This window comes from Alligator mississippiensis, chromosome 2, assembly GCF_030867095.1.
Source record: "Alligator mississippiensis isolate rAllMis1 chromosome 2, rAllMis1, whole genome shotgun sequence".
In the NCBI taxonomy this organism is placed as follows: domain Eukaryota; kingdom Metazoa; phylum Chordata; order Crocodylia; family Alligatoridae; genus Alligator; species Alligator mississippiensis.
This window is the reverse complement of record NC_081825.1, coordinates 204,744,873-204,768,997: the sequence shown is the minus strand read 5'-3', so window position 1 is coordinate 204,768,997 and position 24,125 is coordinate 204,744,873. Positions and strand designations below refer to the sequence as shown.

Below are 24,125 nucleotides of genomic sequence, written 5' to 3'. Positions count from 1 at the left end.
GTCGTGTTGTTGAACTAGTAGCATTGGATTCCTTCGATGGCAGTTTGCTCCACTAGGAAATGTTGGCAGAAACAAGGAAGCACAAGAAGATTAGAAAACGGATAGCTTATATACAGTGTAACTTGAATTTCTTGCCTCTTATCAGATACCACCGAATTATTCTTGTTACCTGACAGCTATTCCCAACAGAAGAGGTGACAGCTGCCATTGCAGAGACAAGTCAAATGGAAAATTCCCTCCATGCTACTAGAGAGACTCTAAATGCCTCTTTGTGCTTGAAAGTATTATTAAAATCTCTGCTAAACAAAATAAAAACTGTACTAACCAAAGTAAAAGTTAATTCAAGTTTTATGGTGTAGCATTTATACTATACTATAGTATACTAATAAATATTATATTTTATATTTTATAAATGTTATATTTTATAAAATTTATATAGAAAAATATATAGAGATATATATAAATTCTTTTTAAACAGCCTTTCAAGAGTTATTTGTCTTGCATCTGGCATGTAAAACATTTCTAGAAGAGAGGGGAGAGACAACAGAGCAACGTCTGAGGTAAATTTGATAGTAGAGGATGGGATAAAAACAAGAGGCACTTAGACTAATTTAATTAATGCCCTGGTGAATTTAAGAATATAGTATCCTCCACAAGCATAACCATAGATCAGTAGCTGAATTAAGGAAGCAGTATTATACTGCACCTGTTGGGTTTCAAACTGAATTCAGGCCTTGTTTCAGTATCCCAGTTGGGGCCGGCAGTTGCTGTAGGGATTAAATTATTTAAAGCTTTCAGCTGGCTAGTGGAGGCAGGCAGTAGCTTATAAAACACTTAATCTATTTTTTTAAATCTCTTCATATGTTTTCTTTACTTAGACTGTAAAACTATCCATAATACACACCTGCCACATTCTGAAGCTTTTTTTTCCAGATATCTTAAGTTAATGAAAAATAATATTCTTAAAATTGTACCCTTCTGGGTTTTTTTCTTGAAGCCTACTTTTTCATAGTCTGTAAATTTGTCTTCAGAAAATGATGTAATTCTCTGAAGAAGAGAAACTAAGCATAGTTTACACTTTTAAAATGGTTAGATCCAGCAATGGGATCTGTCCCAAACCATCTTGTCCTATGACAGTAACTATTGTCATCCTACACATTTTCTTTAAAAATAGGTAACAGTTTAAGAAAAAAATATTGTAAACAAAATTATTATTTTATGTAGTTTTTGATTGGATTATGATACAGATTGCTTCCAAGATGTTTGAAATGAAGGACATATTTTCGTTGTGCTGTAGCAGTGTAGACTACCTATGCAGCAGAACAAAAAACTACTTCTAATATAGATAATACAGTCTGTTTAGTGATGTTTTATTTATCTTTAAAGTGAACAGTATGTAATAGTTACATATGGAGTGGACTAAGAATGAGTCTGGATAGTCCCACAACACCAGATTAATTAGGTAAATCCTCTTAGACTTGATTAGCCATTGCTTAGATTCCCAGTTTATTTTTCAGTGCTTGCTCCTATTAATATCCTATTGCTGTAAGAGCTGATTACTCTGGTTTCAGTTTTGCATCATTGCTTTTTCTGTATCAATGGAAAATGTTGTCGTTTAAATTTATAACCTCCCAAAGTAAAGAAAAAGAATACAGGTAGATACACCAACTCACAAATAATATAGGCATTCATTAATAGCTCATTTTTTATCTAACAAGGGAACTTTTGCATGCATAATTTCTCTTTGGTCTTAAGGCAAATGAGGTATTATATCAAATTTTGTTTGTGAATACTATGTAACAGGATCAGGCTATTTGCTAACAAGAATCAGTGAATAGTTCATTCTTGGAGATGAGATCACTCTCAGAAGATACAGTTTATAAAATGTGCATTGTTGATTTTTTTTTAATCATTCCTTCATTTTCCTTTGGTCTCCATTATACTAAGATATAAGGCCAGCTTCTGTTTCACTTGGTAGCAGGGGATCTGGGTTTTCCATTTGCTATAGAAAAATACAGATTTTCTCCTTTAAAAACCTGGGAAACTGCAGGTTTCCGCTTGCAGGCTGACAGAGTTCCAGCCTGCAAGGGGCTGCTTGGGGTTGGGGGTAGCAGGGCACAGGGGGCAGGGAGGGCCATGTGCATGTGCACACTCACACATGCATATAGCAGCCAGGCTTTGTGGAAGAGGGCAGCTCCCACAGCTTGCTCCAGGTAAGTCTATGGGGTGGGGGTGGGCGTTGCACATGCCCCGCCCCAGATTTCTGCACCTACAGCAGGACATGAGTTTGCAATTGGGCTGGACCAGCTCTGGGAAGGAGGCATCTCCACGGCCCAGCGGGCAGAACCTGGCATGGGAATGAGTGCCACACCACCATGCTGCACCTAACTTTGGCAGCCATGGCAATGTAGTGGTTCCTCCTATGCCAGGTCCCACCTGCTATGTGGTGGAATCGGCTCGTGTCTGGAGCTGGTCCAGCCTGGCTGCAGCCCTGCACCCTGCTGTGGGCACAGAAATCTGGAGGGGCATGTGCCCTCCTCATGTGTCACCTGTGCTCCCCCTGTGTTGCCTATGCTCACACCCCCCTTCCCCACCCTGTTTCCCACATATCCACCCCTTTCCTTACATGCTGGGGGGTGGTCCTGGGGGCAGCAGGTTGGGAGTGAGGGGCACCAGCAGGGCTGTGGGCTGGGACTGAGGGGCAGTGGCATGGGCAGGGTACTGGCATATCTGGGCTGCTCAGTGTCACAAAGCAGTGAGGGGGATAGCCGCAGCTATACCTACATCCTGGTGAGTGAAGGGGGCAAGGAGAACTCTGATTTTCCATAATAAAAAAATCAAATGCCAAAACATATTGGTATTTACAATTTATTTTATTATAATGATAGGTAGGCTGGTAGGCTTCCAAATTGCTTTAAAATTGTAAATATATCAATATAACACTGTGTTCAACAGATATTTCTCTCTCTCTCTCTCTCTCTCTCTCTCTCTCTCTCTCTCTGTATAGATATGTGTATGTATATGTGTATGTGTGTGTGTGTGTGTGTGTGTGTATATATATATATATATATATATATATATATATGTATAATATATATAGTAGTGTTTCATTTTAATTGTGGAAAAACATGGGTGGGAGGGGGGTTATCAGGTAATTTGGGATTTTTAAACAGAGAAAACCAGGATCCCTGCTTATTAGGTGTATAAATGGACTAGGGCACCTAAGTGCCATCCTATTCCACCTACATGTTATGTAAAGCTTAGATAATCTTCAGTGCAAAAGAAACCTTCCTATTTTTCTGTGAGGCCCTTAGCACAAAAGCATAAATAGTAATATACTGAAGTTAATTCTCACTAGTAATTATCCTACACAAATTATGCATTAATTATAATACATTATAAATAATTTGCGTAATTTTCATCCATGTTTTTCCTCTGCAAAAAATATTTCACCCTGACCTATTTCACCTCTTATCTATAAGAACAAATTGAGTTAGCTACTTTCCTAATAAAACTTCATTGTATAAAGTTTGAGAATATAATGCCTTTTAAAACATGAATAATTTAGTATTATAGTTCTTTCTAAGAACGCTACTGGAAACTTCACAGTAAGTGTCAAGACTTGAAGGAAAAGGGGAAAATTAAGGTGATTAAATACCAAAATTACCTGCATGCACCCATTTCCTAAAGCCAGCCCTTCAAAATTGGAGTGCATGTCTTATACAGGGAAGCTGATTTTCTTTGCTGAACAGAGGCATGAAGATACGGTGTTGCAAAATGTCTGCCAGCTTCTCTCTCAGCAAGAAAGCAGGAGGGATGGCGTCCAGTGTTTTCATAGTCACTCTTAGCTTGTTGCCCGAGAAACTGTTTGGTGGCCATTTTGCAATATAGCCTTTCCATAAAAAAGTTAGATCTAGGCCATGACTGGAAAAAAGTAATCTTTGCCTATATTCTGCCTTCCAAAAGCAAGGTGCCTGTCTTATCTGGGGGCATGTGATATGCAAGAAAATACAGTACTCCCTCTGCAGCTTCCACATTTTGGGAATTATGCAGGAGGTCAGCTTGGTCCTGTAGGAAAATTGGAGCTGCTTTGTTTTACCTTAGTGGACTTTGCCAGCGGCTAGGGATTATTGGACCTCAGTGATCTTCCTTCCACACTCCTGGCATATGTGAGGCTACAATGGCAGTGGCAAAAAAGCTATACCAGGGAAATCCTGGGCAAGCCAGATTTTTGGTACAACCAGACAAGTGGGCTGAGGACTTGACCTCAGCAATCCTGACCAGTGAAGCCTCTAAAAACGGGTAGCCAATTATGACATCATATCTTATGGGAGCTAGATAAGTGATCTGTTTGCAATATTCAATGGGAAATAATTAAACATTATCAGTTTCAATAAGGATTTAAATCTAAGTAGTTTTAGGCTGTTTCTTGGTAGCTGATACAAAATGGCCTGGCTCACAAGGACCCTAAGGCAATTAACTCTTACTCAAAAGAAGTCAGAGTTCATCTCTAGCTATTGTACTTTCTGGCTCCAGCTCAGTGGTTCTCAACCGTTTTCAAATCCAGGCACCTCTCTATAACTTTTATGAATTGATCAGCACCTCATTTAAAAAGCTACCATATTTTTTCACGTACGTTATGCACCTTTGCCCCGCAAATCAACCCCCCAAAATTGAGGTGTGTGTGTTAAGCGGGGAAGTTATTTTCTTCACTAGAAAAGAAGCAAGCCTAGGGACAATGTCCATGTCATGCAGCTGCCAAGATGGCAGAGTCCTGTGTTAACTGTAGTTTATGCTTGAAGCAACAAGTGAGTTGCTGGTAGTATCTTGATGAAGCTTACCATGTGGAAACAACATTTTATTTACAGGAACTTATATAAAGAACTACTTATAGTAAAGATGTAACAGTTTTGTACTACCCTTGCAAGGTTTTGGAGCTTAACTGTGTGTGACAGAATGTCCTGGAAGTTTGGTCGTGTGCCCATGAAATAGTCCAGGGTGGCAGTTGGTATCAGTAACCTCCTAAATACTCTATGTTCCCATAGAGCAAACTTCTTTTTCCCCCCCTAGGGCACATCCAGATGAGCGCGCACGTGCCTGCTGCTCCGCCTCAAACCCCTTTGAGGCGGGGCAACAGGCATGTGTGGGAATGAAAAAATGTTCCCCGCGCTGAAAGTTTGCAGCGCAGGGAGAAAATTAGACCCCTGGATATCCAGGGGTCTAAAAATACCACTCAGCAACAGAGCGGAGCAAGGCACGGTTCAAGACCATGCCTGGAGCCAGTCCTCCAAATGAGACACTGTGATTTTGGCCAGAGCATCTCTATTGTGTTCCTGCTGCCCCCCGGCGCTGTCCAAGGTACATGGGGGGAGGGGGTTCATGGGTGTCAGGAGGGTGAGGGGTGGCAGGGGGATGTGGGGGGCGTTTGGACAGTGGTGGGGGGGATGTCCCGGGGCTGCGGAGGGAGGGTGGGGAGCCATGCTTCCCAGCGCCTCCTGGAGCCCTGTGACCTGCTTTGGTGCAAGACCTGACTAGCGAGCCACATGGGGCTGGGCCAGGTCCTCACCCCCCCCGCAGGCACAGGGGGCAGAGGCAGGAGCCGGACCTGGGGTCTGGCCCATACTGACAGGAGCCGGCGCGGCATGTGGTTCCCGCATGCCGCGTTGGGTCCTGCCGCAGCCGGGTCCTTCCTATAGCTGCAGGACCTGGCCCGGCCTGCACCAACCATGCAGAGTTGAGCCGGGTCCTCCTGGCCCTGGGGCTGCTTGTGCCACCTGGCAGCTGGGCAGCATGAGTAGCCCCAAGGCTGGCAGGACTCAGCTCAGCTCTGTGTTGTTGCTGTGTGCTGGGCCAGGCCAGGGAACACAAGCTGCCTGGGGCCAGCAGGACATAGCTCGGTTCCACACAGTCCCCACGCACCAGGCTGGGCTGGGGAGCATGAGTTGCCCGGGGATTATGCAACCTGCTCCAGTGCAAAGCCAGACTAGTGAGCCTTAGGGATCTGGGCCCAGCCCAGCTGGGCTGCAGAGGGGCCCCAGGACCTGGCTGGGCCTGGCACGCAGTCCCTGCATGCCACACTGGGTCCTGTCACTATGGGCCCAGCCCGGCTGGGCTACAGAGGGGGCACAGGGCTCAGCTGGGCCTGGCACATGGTCCCTGTGTGCTGCACCAGGTCCTGTTGCCACAAGACCAGCCCGGCTGGGCGGCAAGAGCAGCCCCAGGGCTGGCAGAACCAGGCTGGGCTCAGCGCATGGTCCCCCCGCTGTTCCTGTTAAAGGTTAGTTATGGGCCCTGGGCAGGGGGGCTGGGGCCCTGTGGGGGATGGGGGCTGTGGCCCTCCAGGGGGGAGCTGGGACCCTGTGCAGGGGGGACATTCCATTTGCAGGGGGTGGGGGCTGGACCCTGTGGAGGCCAGGGGACCCACCCCTCCTGAGCAGCCCCTACACAAGGTCCCCCACACCCACAGTGCCCCCAGTAATTGCCCCACTCCTACCCACAGACCAACCCACATCCCTCCACATCCACCCACCTGCCTTCCCCCACACCCCTTATCACCCCCCCCGTCTACAAACACCACATCCCCCCATCACACACCCATCATGTATGAAGAAAACCAAAAGCACAAATCAACACATATAGGTATTTAGAATTTATTTTTGCATGATGATAGAGACACTGGTAGGCTTCCAAATTGCTTTAACATTGTAAATATACCAATAAAGCATTACCCAACTTCTCTCTCTCTCTCTCTAGATGTGTGTGTGTGTGTGTGTGTGTAGAGTGGTTTTTTGTTTTAAATGTGGAAGAACATGGATTTTGGGGTATTTTAAAAAATGGATTTGGGATGCTGCTGCAACAGTCCAACTGGCACAAGGTGTAGTGTCCCCAGGTATCAATTGGCTGGGCCCCAGAAGCTCCAGAGAGCGAGTAGCCCCGAACTCCTTGCCAGGGCAGCTTTTTGTATGGATGGGACCAGGACAGGGCAACTTTTTATACTGCTGGGGGCAGCACAGGTGCTGGCCCCAGGCTCTAGCTCCCTCTGGCTGCAGATCCGAGAGGAGCCAGGCAGGATTATTTTGCTCCAAGTGGCACAATTTGCTCCACACCAAAGTGCATGTCCAAGCACGTGCACTGAGGCAAAAAGCCCTGGCTCAAATTTGCACCGCTTCTATTTGAGCTGCTGGAAGCGCACGTGCTTGCATGTGTGGACGTGCCCCTAAAGTCTACCTTCCAAGATCAAGGTGTGTTTTTTTAATTGGGTGGGAGGTGTCATATGCAATAAAATATGGTAATTTATTATTGATTATCAGACTTACCTCCTTATGGAATGTGGGGGAAGTGGGGAAGCAGTTAAGCAGTGACAAACGTATCTACCTCCTCGCACAGGTGCTAGGAAGTGTGCATATGTTGAGGGGGAAGGAGGTTAGGAGGAAGAGTGACTGAGCAGGAACAAGTCTGCATTACCTCCTCACACCCTGCAGCAGGGGAAGATTCGAGGGGGTGCAGTAGTGCAGTTGTGCTCCCCTTTGATTCCTGCTCTACCCAGACTTTAAAACCAACTGCCTCGAAGGGGTAGCAGCCTTTGTATTCAGGCAGTGGTGAAAGAGTCAACTGACTTTATGGCTCTTTATTGTCTTCCTGATTCCTGCTAATCTCTCTCCACTCCACAGGTGTTAATAACCTTTTAAATGGTGTTAATGTTCCACTATTCAAACTGTCCTTTCATCCACAATTTTGCCATCTTAGCCATTCCTGATAATGTGTCTCTTCTATTTCACAGCCATACAGACTGTTTTTAGCTCTAGCTAAAAACTCATGAGTGTTAATATTAGCTCAGGTGTAGAAATGACTGACAGTGAAGTATTGGAGACACTGTCAAGACACTTAGGATAGTTAGATTTTATTTTATGAACCTGAATGAGATGTACATTTAACTATCATAACTACAGGACTAATGACACAATATCTTTTGATTATTTTTTACCAAATTTGTTGTGTTTTTGCTAGTCCCCTAGCCTATCAGTAAAGCTTCTAGTTTTTCTATAACTGGAAAAACAAATGTGGTGTTTTAGATGTAATGATGTGCCACACCATCTGCACCCTCCTTTTCAAAATCCTAGATTCACCCATGCACTGCAGCATCCTTCAACAGAACTCACAGCATGCCAGGGTGACATGGCACACCAGTTGAGAATAACTATTTGCAAGCACTATTAGGGAGCTTGAATATTAGAGTTATAAAGTTTATGGGTTTTTTCTGTCTTTTCCTTTTGAGCCCTTTTACTCCTTTCACTCTGATGCTGTGTGGCTTGAAGTGTCACCATCATGTGGGGGAAATGCTGCTTGCTCCTTGTTACATTAACAATACGATAGGATTGCATTCAGTTTCAAGGATTTTTTTTCAGTAAAAACACTAGGATACACATTCTTATTTTTAATTAAAAACTAGATTAGGTATACCAACATTTGTAACATTAGCCATCCTGTTTTGAGAAGTAATAGTTACAGCTGGTTAAAAGTTTTGCAACAAAATATTTTAGAAAAGACCAGTTGGATGAAAACAAAACATTTAATAGTAATATGTTGACATTTTGATTAATTTTTAAATATACCAAAATCTTTCAATATTATAATAGCCAAAATGCTAAAGTTGAAATAAAGCGTTTCAACCTTACCAAAACAAAGCATTTTGTTAAGCTTCTCTTGATATTTAAGAAATAAAGTATTTTAAACACAATCTTTCAGGACATCTAAAAATTGTTTGTTTGGCATTTTTGGTTCTGACTTAGGACTAAAAGGAATTTTGAAATGTTGAATTTTTCCACAGGATGGAAAAACTGTTTGTTTTTTTTCAAGCAGCTCTCTGGTTATAAATTCTCCACAGACTGCCTTTAATAACAATGAACTTTTATTCCAAGTTAGTAAAAATGACCTTCGCTACATTTCATTGAAGCTTAGGGTTAAAACTAAGGTTAACTCTGTTACACAAAGCCAATTTTGAGTTAAGATTTGAACAAGAAAGCTTGAAGTCCAAAAAGTGAAATCATGTCACTTTTGAAGCCTCATAACCTATGGCATTTGAAGCCTCATAACTTATAATGGCATGGACAGTGTCCCTAGGCTTGCTTCTTTTCTAGTGAAGTAAAGAACTTTCCTGCTTAACACAGGTTAATTGGGCAAACTGTATTATAGGTTAGAAAATTATACCTGGGGAAAAATTATAGTACGTGAGAAATAAATGGAAAGGAGGAGTTTTTGTTGTGTTTTGGGTTTTTTCCAGGAAATCAAAAGTGTGAGTGCCAAAAATGGCTTTATAATATTAACTAATACACTTAACTCTGAAGTAATTCAGTTATGATGATAATCATTACACATAACGAATAGGTTAAAATAATATTATTATGAAAACAGAATCAAATTAGTACATCAAATCCAGCAATCACGTTAGGAATGACCAGAATGAAGGTTGTCTGTCTTTACAGGGTAAAAGAGCATGCAGCCTAGCTGCAGTGAAGGAAGAAAGAAGAGAAAGGGTTAAGAGGCTGCATTATAACTGGACATTAGTTATGTATTAACTGATTACAACTGGTGGTATGTTAATAAGCACATTTTAACACTACTTAGTACTTAGAGTAGGCAAAAACTATAGACTACAACATTAAAGCACCAGACATGTAATTCAGAAGGACATGTTTGTGAACATTAGGTAAGTAGCCAGTTCTTCACTGTATTATAATTAAAAGGTAGTATTTTGAGCTTGAAACTAAAGAGTGAAAACGCTAAAGTAGCAACCACTAAGCATTAACCAGTGTGCTTCACTAGCATCCCCTTACTAATCTGCTATTCTGATTTAAAAATATGATATAAATAGATAAATCAGCCTTTCCCAGAGAATGCAATAGATACAGCTATTTCACAAAAGATAGATGGAGAGAGATACATGCCCTACTGTGAAGAGTTATTAGTTTCTAGTATAGTAGATTATTTAGCTCTGCAGGTATTGAAGAAATGCAATTAAATCTCAGAATAACATTTTATATGATTATCAATCATTCCACTTTGTATTTTAAAACAAAATTATTGTGTGCTCTTTAAATTCACAAGACAATAGTTGTCATCAGGCCAGTATGGAGAGTGATGTTTTCCATGGTTTTTATGACATGTAAAGGGGAATGGGAACATTGAGGGCCCAGCCTTATTAAAATCAGTTGAGATTTGAAACAGACATTTTTATCTGGCACTTCAGAAGAAGTGTAGGTTTAAATAAATTTACCTATCTTTTTTGCAGGTCCATGCAGTTGTTGCTTGCTTAATACTACTGACAAACCTTCTAAACATGTTTAGGACTGTTGACCACAGTAACAGTCCGAATCAGGGGTTGGAAAATGGTCTCGTCCCTTTTCAGGGGAGTCTGGCTTTGAGGGAGCATAATTCTGTGTGTGTGACTACACAGATTATTAGGGGTGCACCAATATTTTTTGGCTGATACCGATGGATGATTATTAACCAGCCATATTGGTTGATACTGATCTGATAGCCAATATGCAGCCTGGCAGCATGGAGAGCAGCATCCAGCCAGTATGTTTGTGTGGGGGAAGAGGCGTGGGGGAAGGAAGGGGCAAAAGGGGCCAAATTAAGGTCCCCACAGTGAGGGAGGGAGTGGGGCAGAGGCAGGGTGCACCCAGCCGGGGTGGGGCAGGGTGTGGGATGGAGCCTCAGGCAACTTGTCTGAGAGATACAGGGAGGAGTGGGGGAGGCTCCCTACAGCTGTGCACACCCCCCGGAGAGGCATGGGGGACATGTGCAGCTCAGATTTGTGCACGGCCCCCCCCCACTGTTCTGGCCTCTTCCTGGCGGGGAGGCTGTGCCGGGGCTGTGCTTGGGGTAGGCAATGGTGGCACTGGAAGGGGAGACCATGGGGCATTTTAGGGTGGCTGTAGCCCTCTCTGTAATCCCCCCTCCCAGCACTGCCACTGCTCAGCCTGCTCCTGCTCACCCTGAGTGCAGCCCCAGCCTAACCCCCCTGCCAGGAAGAGGCTGGTACAGCCCCTAGCCCTGAGCCCACAGTGGGAAGCCCACCCTCAGCCTGTGCAAAAATCTGGGGACTTGTGCTCCCAATGCCTCCCTTGGGAGTGCACACAACCACGAGGAGTCACTCCCATTCCCTTCTGCACCTCCCAGATGAGCCACCCATGGCTCTGTCCCACACCCTACAAGGCCCCAGCGGGGCAGCACCTGCCCCTGCCCCAGCCCCACTCCCTCCCTCCTTTCCATCCTACAGACTTACCAGCTAGACGCTGCTGTCCAAGCTGCCCGGCTGCGTTCCCGGCCACATGCATGCTGTGGCTGCACACAGGCACATGGCATTTATCAGTGACATATACATTGTTGGCTACAACAGCAAAAAAAAGCCAATTGCCAATAATGTCAATTTTCCTTTTATCGGTGCTGATCCAATATGGATCAATATATCGGTGCATCTCTACAGATTATTTGTTTCTTTGGTCTGTGGGGGAGCCTTGTACATGTGACAGGGGTTTAGTCCTCAGGGTTTTATTTTATGTCCCCTAAATTGAAACTATGGGGCATAGAATAGAGCCCTGAGGACTAAACCATTTCAATTTTTCCATTACATTATAGATTTCTTAGATTTTTAGGGTTGGAAGGGACCTCAGTAGATCATTGAGTCGGACCCCCTGCCATGGGCAGGAAAGAGCGCTGGGGTGAGATGACCCCAGCCAGGTACTTGTCCAGTCTCCTCTTAAAGACCACCAAGCTACCTTGGAAGCACCACCTCCCTTGGAAGCCCTTTCCAGACTGTAGTTACCCTTACTGTAAAGAAGTTCTTCCTGATGTCTAATCTAAATCTGCCCTCTCTCAGTTTGTGGCCATTGTTTCTAGTTACCCCAAGGGGTGCTCTGTTAAACAGAGTATCTTCTATTCCTTGCTGCCCCTGCTACCCCCCATCTCCCCTGATGAATTTATAGATGGCCACAAGATCACCTCTCAGCCTTCTCTTGTGGAGGCTGTTATGGCAAGGGGCCTTATCCTTTTTTTTTTTTGTCAGAGCCAGAGCTTGGCCACAGCCTGGGGGCTATGGGGAGCTCCAGTCCTTCCCTTCCTGGTGGCAGCACCCCCTGGGGCTGCACAGGCAGGCTGCTAGGGGGCTGGGTGCTGCCCCAGCTTAGAGGCAGCACCCAGCCCAATCCAACTCTTCCCTAATCCTGAGCTGGGGCAGAACCTGGGCCTCTAGCAGCCTGCACAGGCAGCCCAAGGGGCTGCCACTGCTGCAAAGGGAAAGACTGGAGCCTCCTGCAGCTTAGGGGCTGTTTGGCCCACCAGCAGTTTGCCCTATGGCTGCGGGAGAGGTGTGCAGGCTCTGACAAAAAATTTTTAAAAAGAATTGGGCCCCTCACTGCTCCTGGCTCCTATGTCTGGCAGGAAGCCTGGGACTGCCCGGGAATGGGCTAGCTTGTCCCTGAGGCAGTGCAAAAAGGCAGCAGGAAGGGGTTAGGTTTGCTGGTGGCCAGAGAAGGCGGCAGGCATGGGGCTGCCTGGATGGGCTGCTAACTGGCCGGGTGCTGCCTCAACTCAGAGACACCTGATCCAATGCTTCCCTGAGCCCACCCGGGCTTCCAGCACCCCATGCACCATCCCTGGTGCCTTCTCTGGCTACCAGGACACCCAGCACAGGAAGGTGGGAGGAGGGTGGCTGGGTATGCTTTATTTCAGGTCTTTCAGGAGAGCAATATTTTAGAGATCCATACAATAATAAATATCATTCACATACCTGGCAAACTTTCTACTCCCTGGGGACAGACGTTCGTACACTGATATCACTGCCTTTCATGTTGACCAATGCTATCTCATGTTTTTGTGCTTCTTATATCTATACTACTTATATCTATGTCTTGTCTCATCTCTTACTTGAATTGTAAACTCTTTGGGGTAGGGATTACCTTTTGTTCTGTATCAGTAGGACTCCCGGCACAATCAGTTATGATGAGGGGTTTTAAATATTACTATAATACAAAAAATGCTGCCGCTACCCTACTATCTGTAGCATTAGTATAGACTCATTATTTGTGCTTTTTGTGACTTTGGCCCAATTTTGCACATTTATAAAATAGCTATCATGATACATCAAGCACTTTTGAGATCTTTGGACAAAAATGCTAGGTAATTTTAAGATTATCCAAGTGCTACAGCTATCACTAACACATCATTGGAAGCCAATGCTGCTTTGTTGACAAGCACATGAAGCCCTCTTCATCCTTGGAGTAACTTCACTGATCTCGGTAAATTTGCACCTGGGATAAGTTTAGCCCGCATTGTTTGTTTGGTGTTTTAACTTCCACTAGCTTCTTCTTTGTAGCCAATTTTTAATTGTCTGATCTCAGAAAGTAAGAGAAGCAAGTTTTTGCCTAAACCTACCTTAAACTACAGTATAGGTAACCTATTCTCTTATTCCTAAACTTTTTCTAGTTAATGGCTATTAATTTTACTGCTGATAAGGCTAATTCATATTTGCATGATAAAAAAACAGAATACGTAGTAAGGAGTATCATATGAGATGTATAAAGAGAAGAGAGGAAAAAAGGAGATAAGAAAAAGGATACCCTTGGATACATTTACTGTATGTAGAATTACATGTGCAGTTCCCACAGTTGTTGCCTTGGAAACTTTTCCATTATATCAGTGTGGAACACCTGTAATACAGGGAAATCCTCAATACATATTTCATGAGGCCACTATCCAAGTGATTTTTCCACTTGTTCCATTAGGTAAAAGCCTTTTCAGCAAGCTGATGCATCCTTGTCGGTTTTTTTTAAATGTTTTATTATGTTTTTTCAAATATTTCTCATATATTATCTCTTCAAAGAGTAAAACAGACTAACAAATAAAAAATAAATATTAAAATTCTAATATAAAAGCCTAAGACTGTCTGTCTGTCTGTCTGTCCATAACATTTTATTTGCACTCTGATTGGCCGATGGAAACAGCCAATCGGAGTGCTCCAAGCATGGGGGAGCGCTGCTATGATTCCGAAGCTGCGCCAAGGACTGAACAGAGGGTGGGGGGAGCAGCTTCCCCACCCCACTCCCTGCAAGTGGCGCCAAGGACCGACTGGGGGTAGGGGAGCCAGGGCCAGCAGTGATGGCCTTGGTTCCCGCACCCCACTCCCTGCAAGAGGCAGAACAGTGGCATCATGGGGTGTTAGGTGGCAGCACTCCATCCCAGCCCCTCCCCACCACCATTCTTGACAGGCAATTGGCTAGTCTTATTATATACGTCTAAAACCTTTTCATGCACATCTATCCAAAATGTCTCCAAACTAAAATAATAATTTAAATTCTTCAAGGAGACATAGAAGTAAACTTCACTGTACCTACCATATATACAACGCTATAAATTGGAAAATCTACATCTATTGCATAAGCACTGTTTTTCCTCTTATCTTTTAGGACACAATAGATGTGCAGGGAAGATTAAGGGTTTTGAAGCTGTGTCCTGATACTACTCCTTTGAATTACTTAGGCTGTTCCAGTGTGTTAAGAAATATGCCATTCCAGTGTCATTAAAAAATATGGCTCTTAATATAGCTTCATATATCATCAAATATAAAGCTCTGTTTTCTCTTCATATCACCTATTCCATTTGACTACAGGGGCCTTTTGAAGAATGGGTGTAAAATGGGTAAGGTATATGTCGCAGGGCACCTCGGTACCCCTGCTCCTAAGAGAGGAGAAACTGCCAGGGAGAGAGCCCTGGCAGAACCAAGTGAGCACAGCTGCGGGTTGCCGGAGCAACTAAGCGGAGCCAGCTGCCTGTAGGGGGCAGGGCCTGGCCCTTATAAAGCTCAGGGCTGAGGCCAGGCTGGCAGTTCTCTGCCAGTAGTCGGAGAGGCAGGAGCTCCCTCGGCCGGGATATGGGAAGGAGCCTAAGTCGCAAGGACAGCTCATGATAGCCCTGGAGGCTTGAGCTATGATGATGAGTTATGGCCAGGTGGCTTGCATTTGTGTTACAGCCTAGGGGCTTGTGGTTTTGCTTTGTGTTTGTATTATTACACCCGGAGGCTTGGGTGAGGCTGTAGGGGTTGGAGGAGGCCTCAACTATAGGGACCCCAGAGAGTGTGGGGTGCCCTAGCGCCAAGAGGGTGCATTATCTACATAGCGCCAGGGAAGGCGCAGCTCGCACGCCGGTGCATGAGCGACTGGCAGCGAGGAGCGCGGCCAGCAGGTCGCGGGTGCAACCCGTAGGTTGCAGACGGGGACCTAGACCCCGGATTGCGTGTGGGGGAACATAGACCCCGAAGGCACAGCTCGCACGCCACTGCACGAGCAGCTGGCGGCGAGGAGCGCGGCCAGTGGGTCGCGGGCGCAACCCGTAGGTTGCAGATGGGGACCGAGACCCCGGATTGCGTGTGGGGGGAACATAGCCCCCGGCCCCAGGAAAGGGGCGGTATTACTGAGGAGCCCAGTGTGGGCGCGGCGAGCCCCCAGAGAGGGGGAACGCCCTTGTACGTTATTGAGTAGCCCAGTGTGGGCGCGGCGAGCCCCAGAAAGGGGGAACGCCATTGTGCTTTGTTGAGTAGCCCAGTGTGGGCGCACGGGCATAGTGAGCCCAGCTGCAGGCTAGTGCGGTAATACCCCTCAGACCAAGGTAGGGTGCTGCGGTTGCCCCTAAGACAGGGAGTAGCAGCGCAGGGAGCCAGAGTCAGGGAGGGTGTCCATGCGGTTGGCCCATAGGACCGGAGGCCTGCTGGAGAGGCCCGGAGCGGAACCACACCGGCAGGGGAGGCCCAGAGTGGGCTAGACGTGAGTCCCAGCAAGAGGCTGGGCATGAGAGAGGAGGCCCGGGAAGCGGGCGTATAGACCAAACAACATCCATTACATCTGCGAGGCTTGGGGCGTGGTATCAGGGGAGGTAGGAGCCACGCATAGCCCATAAGGCTAGGGCGCTTGGGTAGCGCCCATTATACGGGGAGACCCACGAGGGGTCCAGGAGCTGACAGGCCCGAGGAAACACAAGGCAGCCTATTACATATATTCCATCAAGACGTGGCGGGCGAGAATGGAGGGTGCCCTCGGGCCGGAGTAGCGCGGTGAGAGGGCCTCAAGGAGATCACGGCCCTCCGCGAGGACCCCGCCGTGACAGTATAAAATATAAAAGTCCTGTACTGTGAAAGAGCTACAATGCTATATGCAGTGTTCAACATTTATGAAACCATACTGAATAACAGAACAGCCTATTTTATTATTTTCTTTCATAAGTAGTGTTCAAACTCTTTAAGTGCTGGGTTTGTATTTGTTATTATTTATAAAATACTACATATAGGAATCTTTATATAAGTGCATATTTGTTGTTTTAGTGGGTAAAGAACAATTTTGCTTTTAGTTAGTTATATTTAGGGACTTATCAAATTCGTGATTTTGCCATTTTTGCAGAAACTGAGAAGTTGGTAGGTCCCACTTGAAAAAGCCTGGTACCCATGAAAAAGTGTGGGGAACACAAAAAAGCTGGGAAACCACCAGCAAGAGGGATGTGGCAGGCCTACGCACTACCACTTGGGGGTTAGACTGTCCTGAACCGACTCACCTGCCACCATTTATGGGGAATGCACTCTGTTCCCTTGAATGATGTAAAGATCTTCCTGCTGGCTTGGGTTCCCCTCTGGTGTCTTCTGTGGGGCTCCTCCTCCCCTACAATCCACCCCTTTCTTTTCGGGTGTTCTGATGGATCACAAGCTGTGCTTGTGTGGTTGTCGTAGTCAACTGGGCACAGCTGCATGACGTCCCATCTGTGGATGCTGGTCATACAGTACTGTGACTGGGATGGAAAGGCTAACACAAACAACAATGAATAACTAAACGTTAATAATAAATTAATTAATAACTAAATGAATAACCAGCCTGGGCGGGGCAGGGCTCCGTTGCCCCACGCTGAGCTGCTTGCTCCCAAGCATTGGAGTTTCAGGGGTTTTTTCCCAGTTTTGCCCCCTTTGCTCCTCCCTCCTTTAGTGCCCCTTGTTCTCAGGGGCTCTCCACTGATGCACTTCATGTGTGGGCTCTGAGTCTGGGCTGCTGGGGTCCTGTAATTTACCCCCAACAAGGTCATTCCTCTCTGAGGCCTGGTTAGCTCTTCCCCATGAGGGTCTGCCTGCACCCACGTGGGCTTCAGCTGGGTGGGAGTTGCTTGGTCTGGGAGCACCGTGCCACACTGGGGCTGGAGCCTAGTCACTTGCCTTGGCTTACCTCTGGCCCTGAGGGCTGGGGCTGGCCTCCCCAATTTGTGAGCCTGTAGCAGCATCTGTGGGAATGGCAGCAGCATGCACAAAGGCCACTGCGACACCTATAGCAACATTACCTGTAGCACAGCAGCAGCAGCAGTGGCAGCAGCATTGGCAATAGAGGCAGTAATGGTAGCAGCAGTGTCTGCAACATCAATGCCAATGGTGCCTTGGGCAGTAACAGATCCCAGCTTGGGTGCTCACCACCCCCAACCCTGGCCCTGGCTTTTGGGTGGTCTTTTATGGTGCAGCTGCTGTGCTATGCCCCACTCTGGGCCCAGCTCATGTGGCTTGCCACATGAGGGGAAAAAAAGGAGCTGCAAACCAGTCAGAAGCATGGGGGGGCCTGCTGTGCTCTGTCATAAAAATGGTGACTGGAGCCATGATCAGATCACAAAATCAGGGGATATTCCCTGTGAATTAGGTACGTCTCCAGTTATATTTCTCTGGATGATACTCCATGTTTCTGTCTTAGAAAAGGCATAACTATACATAATTAAAATGGTTTAGTCCAGGAGACAGGCATTATTTTTGTGACATTTTATTGTGTTGCATTGTGCCAACATGGAACGAATCTTGTATGAAAAGAGATCTGTAACTGCTCTTATGTTTAAGCATGTATATTTGAAAGTGTTTGGTTAGTACAATTTTAAGTTACAAAAAAGGCAAATTGAGATTGTTTTGAAAGACTCCTCAAATACCTGGTTTTCTCAAACCACAAATCTATATCAGATAGAAATTGTAAGTATTTTTTATGAGTCTGTTCTTGTGTCTCTATTTCCTAATAATAATTTCACAGTTATTTGCTATTCCTTCTTGAAAGGGCACTCTGTGATTCTGGTTTGAAAAAACATGTACAGCTTCAATAAAATGCTACTATAATTTCTCTTAGATAGTATTTGCTGGTGTAGGAGCATCAGATTCAGAATTTTGACTCATTCAGGTTTTCAGATTCTATATCCCATTTTGTGATCTATGTGTAGGGACCGACCGAATTCATGGTGGAAGTGAGCTGCATGGCAGCTCCTTTAATCTTCCAGGTTCCCCCAAGTCCCCCCCCATCCACTGCCAATTAGTGGAGGGGCCCTGCCACTAGCTCCTGATCAACAGGGAGACAAAAACCACGGTTTTAAACATGGTGCTGTTTTTGCCTCCTGGCCAGCAAGCAGCAGGGTATTTTCAGCCAATCAGCAATGGGGGGAGGTACAGTGAATCCCGCAAGATTAAAGGAGCTGCCATGGAGCCCACTTCCGCCCTAAATTCGGTAGGTCCTTATGTATATGACTATATTGCTACTTATGGATAGAAATGTATTGTTTTTCTTTCTATCACTCTTTTAATATATTGCTTTAGACTTAAAGATCACAAACTATACATGTGATGAAGCATTCACTCTTTAAATATGAATAAGAACACTAGTACAGTAAAGCAAGTACAGTAGAGGAAGGCAAGCAAATTTGTTTCCTAACTGTCCCCTGAAACATTTAGATTAAATGTCACATGGATATAATATCTCTTTCAGAGAAACCACTAAGTTATGATATAATAATGCTTTAAACATTTATTATTTAGGTGTCTGTACACATAAAATTATCAAAAAAACATAATCAGCTAAGCTGGTATGGTTTGCTGTTAATATATGTAAAAAAGATCAACAACTTAAAATACTAGAACTAGAGATGTAATATTGTTAGAAACAAAAAAAGTCAGAACCTTTAAAAAATTCAGTTTGCTAAGGAACATATGTAACCTTATATTTCCTTGTTGTTTAAAGGGATATTGCATAAAGGTTAAAGTATTTTGTGGACCGTAATGACAATCTGCTGCTATTGTTCTTGTGATGTGATACTTTCTGCCTAGTGTCTCGTTACTAAGAGTGGACATGGTGCATTTCACTCTGTCAAAGTAATTCATTAAACTGCAGCTGAATGTCACGTTTCCCCTTGGAATGCAGTCAAATTCCTATTGGCTTGGAACAGGAAAATAATTACTAACAAAACATAAACATAAGTCCTTTCTGAGACTCTTATCTACTATTTTGTAACATATTGGACAAATGTAATTAAAAAATATTTGTAACTCAAAATAAACAGGAATTTAGAGAAAATATGCTCTTGGCTATTAATAGAAATGTTTTTCTCATTAAATATGTGCAGTCAGTCTCCCAGCTTTATAACTTGCATGATTAAATCTTGCTTTTTTTTGTTGCTTTTGTCAGGAAGAGACCTTTTACTATCTACTATCATAGTAAGAACCCAGAAGTTTCCTATAAATAAAATATTAGTTACGTCTCATTGATAAAATAAAGGCAAGTGACTAACTTTTACATGGCTTTTCAAACTTTCAAAAACAAATCAATACATACAATAGAAATATACTGTAACTACAGTAGGTTTACTGTATGATGAGCATAAAATTAACATCAGAAAATGGGTGCATGTAGTCTTAGATAGGACTGATTCAGGAAAAGAGCTTGTGTCAATACAATCAGGGCCATAACATAGTATGAATAGTATAACTGTTTGTTTTAGTGTGTGAAAAGGATCAAGCTCTTTCAGCCATATTACAGAGCACTAGCACCAGATCATCAGCTGCTTTCAGTAGACTTTAGAAGTTGAAACCTTTCCCTACCTTTCTACTTGCTCAGGGCTGGGGGAAGTTTGCGTCGAATTTAGTCCTTAGCATAAGTTAAAGCAGAAGCAAAATTTCTCTAACTTGCCTTGTATCAGTGAAACCCAGCATGCTTTGGCCATTTGGTTGTGTGGGACAATACCAAATTTTAATTTATAAATGAATTCCTCACATTAGTATTTTGCTACATGACCAAAGAGTTATAAGATCAGCTTGAAGTAGGACTCTTACATGGGAAAACAGAGTGTTCCCAAAGGACCTCATTGATTCACTATTTACTTCAATAGGCTTTGATTGTATTTGTTATTATTTATAAAATACTACATACAGGAATCTTTATATACATTGTACATTACTCTGAAGTTGAAAAATGCTGTATATACACAATCTGCGGTGTTATTATTAAAGGGTTTTTTTCCCCCGGAGATACTTTCTGATTTTTTTCTTGCATCATTTCTGTTTTGAGTTTGTTCAAGGCTCATGAAGGGTATTTTCTCTTAAATAAGTAACGGTGTAGGCTTCCCCATAGGACCTCAGCAATGCACTTCAGTTCTGATCTGAAGGAACCACTACCACAAGGTGATATTTTAGTCTCCATTGCTGTGCTTTAAATCTCTCTGCTAAAATTACCAGGAAAGGTACATTTTGTTGCCAAATGCCATGGCTTTGTTGTTATGTGACCATAGTAGGAACTGGACTGTTTTTGTTTAAATACTGCTTTTGTTTTTCCTAGATGATTTTTGTCTGCATTTGTTCAGCATAATGAAACAGTAAGTTAGTTAGTACATCCTTAGTACAATCCGTCTAATACTTACGTGTAGGACCTACCAAGTTCACGGGTCCCAGCAGCCGATTACGCAGCTGTAACATGCCCAGTACCCCCGATTTCACAGCTATATCACAGCCGGGGCCACCATTTTGGAGGCAGAGCAAAGTGTCACCCCCTGCCATCACACCCCCCCCCCTCTGATTGGCTGAGGGAAGGCCAATCCCAGGCACTGACTGAAAGCCCTAGCTGCAGCCTGGCCTGTTAATTCAGTCATTATCACCCTCTTCAAGATAATTACTGAGTAATAAACAGTTTAAGTATGGTGGGCTTTTTCACAGGGAACTGGCTATTTCATGGGGCACTAACAATTACACAATTTCCATGAAATTGTGTATTTGGTAGGTTCCTACTTATATGGTTCTTGTAGTATCTGAGTGCCTGACAAATACTAATGGATTTATCTTAACAAAACCCATGTGAGACAGACACCATCTCTTTATGTATGGCTGGAAAACTGGGACACAATAGATTAACAGCCTGAACCGAGGCCCAGTGCAGCCAATGAAAGTCCTTTCATTAGTTCCCATGGTTGATGGATCAGGCCCTAAATGACTAATTCAAAAGCATACAGGTATTCTGTGGCAGAGCCAGCAAGTGATGCCAGATCCTTTGAGTTTTAAGTCAGTGCCTTAACTTTTTGGATCAACCTGAGGTGTCTTTCCAAGCACACTTTGCCGTACTGTTCAAGTGCTTAACAAAAGCAGTTTTACAAATGATATAACAGAGGAACAGAAACACAATAAAGAATAGCTACCACCTTTGTTACCTTTTGAAACTAAATACAAAGCCCACCTCTTCAACTTAGCTTTTCAATGAAAGCCCTTGCGAAAACCAGCAGTATTCTTACATTTTATACATTTATCTTAGAAAAATAACAAAAGCTATAAGCTTGCTTTACTATATTATAACAAAACAAAATTATGCAAAGTCAATACTCATTGCTGTAATATGAACACAAGAGGTAGATACATAGGAATAACATTTTTACAATATTCCAGAATGAAATATTCTGTAACATTTGGCAAAGTGGTAAGCTTCTGTTTGCATGTCCCAGCTGGCACTTTCAGCAGCTATGGTCCATAGTTTAAAAAGAATAAGGATATTCAAGAAAGCAAACATCCGAACAAAATACATTACAGGAAGTTAATTTAATTGTGATTATGCATATGATTCAAAATAAACCCTTGACAGCAGTGTTTAAAACTTATCTAAGTTCCTTTCATTTTCTGTATACTTTCTGCTGCTTGCTATGTCAGTATGTAAAAAAATATTATACTATAGACTGCAATTGTGTTGTCTTTCCATAATGCTGTTTTTTAAAAAAAGGGAAACACAGATAGTTCTCAGTGAGCTGTTTTTCTTTCCAATGAATAAACAAAACTGTAGGAGATCTTCAAGGCTGTTTTGCGATTAAATGGTTATATACAACTTTTCTGGCAGAGACTGTATTCACACACACATGTACAGATGATTGATTGCTCATTATCTTTCTGAAAGAGTTGACTAGGAAGAGAGAAGTAATAATTGTTCATTCTAAGTAGTTTCATAGTAGCTAGGGTCAAGAGGGACCTGAACAGATCATCTAGCCTGACCCCCTGCCACAGGCAGGAATGAATGCTGGGTTCACAAGACCCCAGACAGGTGATCATCCAACCTCCTCTTGAATATGCCCAAGGCAGGGGCGAGGACCACTTCCCTGGGAAGTTGGTTGCAGATTTTGGCCACCCTAACTGTAAAACATTGCCTCCTGATCTCCAACCTAAACCTATTCTCCATCAGCTTATGACCATTGTTCCTCGTCACCCCAGATGGTTCTGGGGAGAAAAGAGATCTGCCTATTTGCTGTTGATCCCCCTTGATGAGCTTGTAGGCAGCCATCAGGTCCCCTCTCAGCCTCCTCTTGCTGAGGCTGAACAGGTTCAGGTCCTTCAGTCTCTCCTTGTAGGGCCTGTCCTGCTGCCCTCCCACCAAGCAGGTGGCCCTCCTCTGAACTCCCTCCAGGCTTGCCACATCCTTTTTAAAGTGCAGCGCTCAGTACTGGACGCAGTACTCCAACTGCAGCCTGACCAATGTCACATAAATGGGTAATATCACCTCTCTGGACTGACTTGAGATGCACCTTTGGATGCATAACAAGGTATGGCTGGCCTTGCTGGCTGCGGTCTGGCATTGGCGGCTCATGTTCATCTTGGAGTCAATAATGACTCCAAGATCCCTTTCTGCCTCTGTGCTTTCAAGAAGGGAACTCCCCAGCCTGTATGTATGCTGTGGATTCCTTCTCCAGGGTGCAGCACCCTGCATTTGTTTATGTTGAACCCCATCCTATTCTCATCTGCCCACTTTTGTAGTCTGTCTAAATCTATTTGCAGCCTCTCTCTCCCTTCAAGTGTGTCCACCTCGCCCCACATCTTAGTGTCATCAGCAAACATGGACGAGGGGGTGGAAAGCATGCTGTCCAAGTCACTGATGAAGATGTTAAACAGTGCGGGTCCGAGGACTGAGCCCTGGGGTACCCCACTGCTCACATCTCGTCAGGTTGGGTTTATACTTTATACACTATGTTCAGTTTTCTCTGAATGAGAAGCAAGAAGATTTTTAGGATTTTTTAGGTTTCTTATGAGTTAATATTTCAGAAAGTTTGAATGACTAGACAAATTGATTCAAAGGTATTGAACCAGATCCTGCAGTCTTTGCTAATGTACAAATCTCATTAGGCAGGAAATGTAGTATTAAGGTTGACTATGTTGGATAGCACATGATTGGGGAATACTTTATATTGCAGGAAGTGATTTGGGGAGGCAGGTATACAGTTAACCATACTGTGCTTAAAACATTGCTCAATACTCACAGCTCAGAACTTTTTAAATTTTATAAACTGTAAAATATGTTCTAAAAACCCTTTTCATCTTTCTCCTGTTTTCACAGAATCTTATGCTAAGCTAAGGAGCTCCATGAAAAGAGAGAAAGGGTGTTCTCTAGGTTTTGCTGCTTCTACAATTCTGCCTCTTCCCACATTTCCCTCTTCTCTGCAGAACCACCCTTTTAGATTCCCAGGAAGGGATTCCTGATCAGGTCCTTGTGTGTAGGTTATCTTCTTACAGACCTCAGATGGTTTACAGAAGCCTGCTTGTTCTACAACAGAAGTCAGCTTGAAGCTCCGCAAAGAAACTTCAGTAAAGTTAAATTGATCTATTTACTATAATAAATATATACATACATATATATTGCTAAATTGCATATTGATATATGCAAAACTGAATTTTGCAAATGCCTTTAATAATATAAAATAGCTTAAAAATAAAACTATGTAATTTGTTAATGAAGAATGTACAGTAAGCCACATTTAAATTTCTGATTCTCGAAAGAAGGGCAAAA

The 24,125-nt window shown here is 43.8% G+C and overlaps 1 long non-coding RNA gene across 1 annotated transcript; it reads left to right on the top strand.

Annotated features, from left to right (window-relative positions):
* Positions 1-9,594: 9,594 nt before the first annotated feature.
* LOC132248709 (uncharacterized) lies at positions 9,595-23,993 on the top strand. Its single transcript, XR_009460050.1, has 3 exons — positions 9,595-9,706; positions 23,138-23,285; positions 23,676-23,993. It is a non-coding gene; the product is annotated as an uncharacterized LOC132248709 (long non-coding RNA).
* The last annotated feature ends 132 nt before the right edge of the window (positions 23,994-24,125 follow it).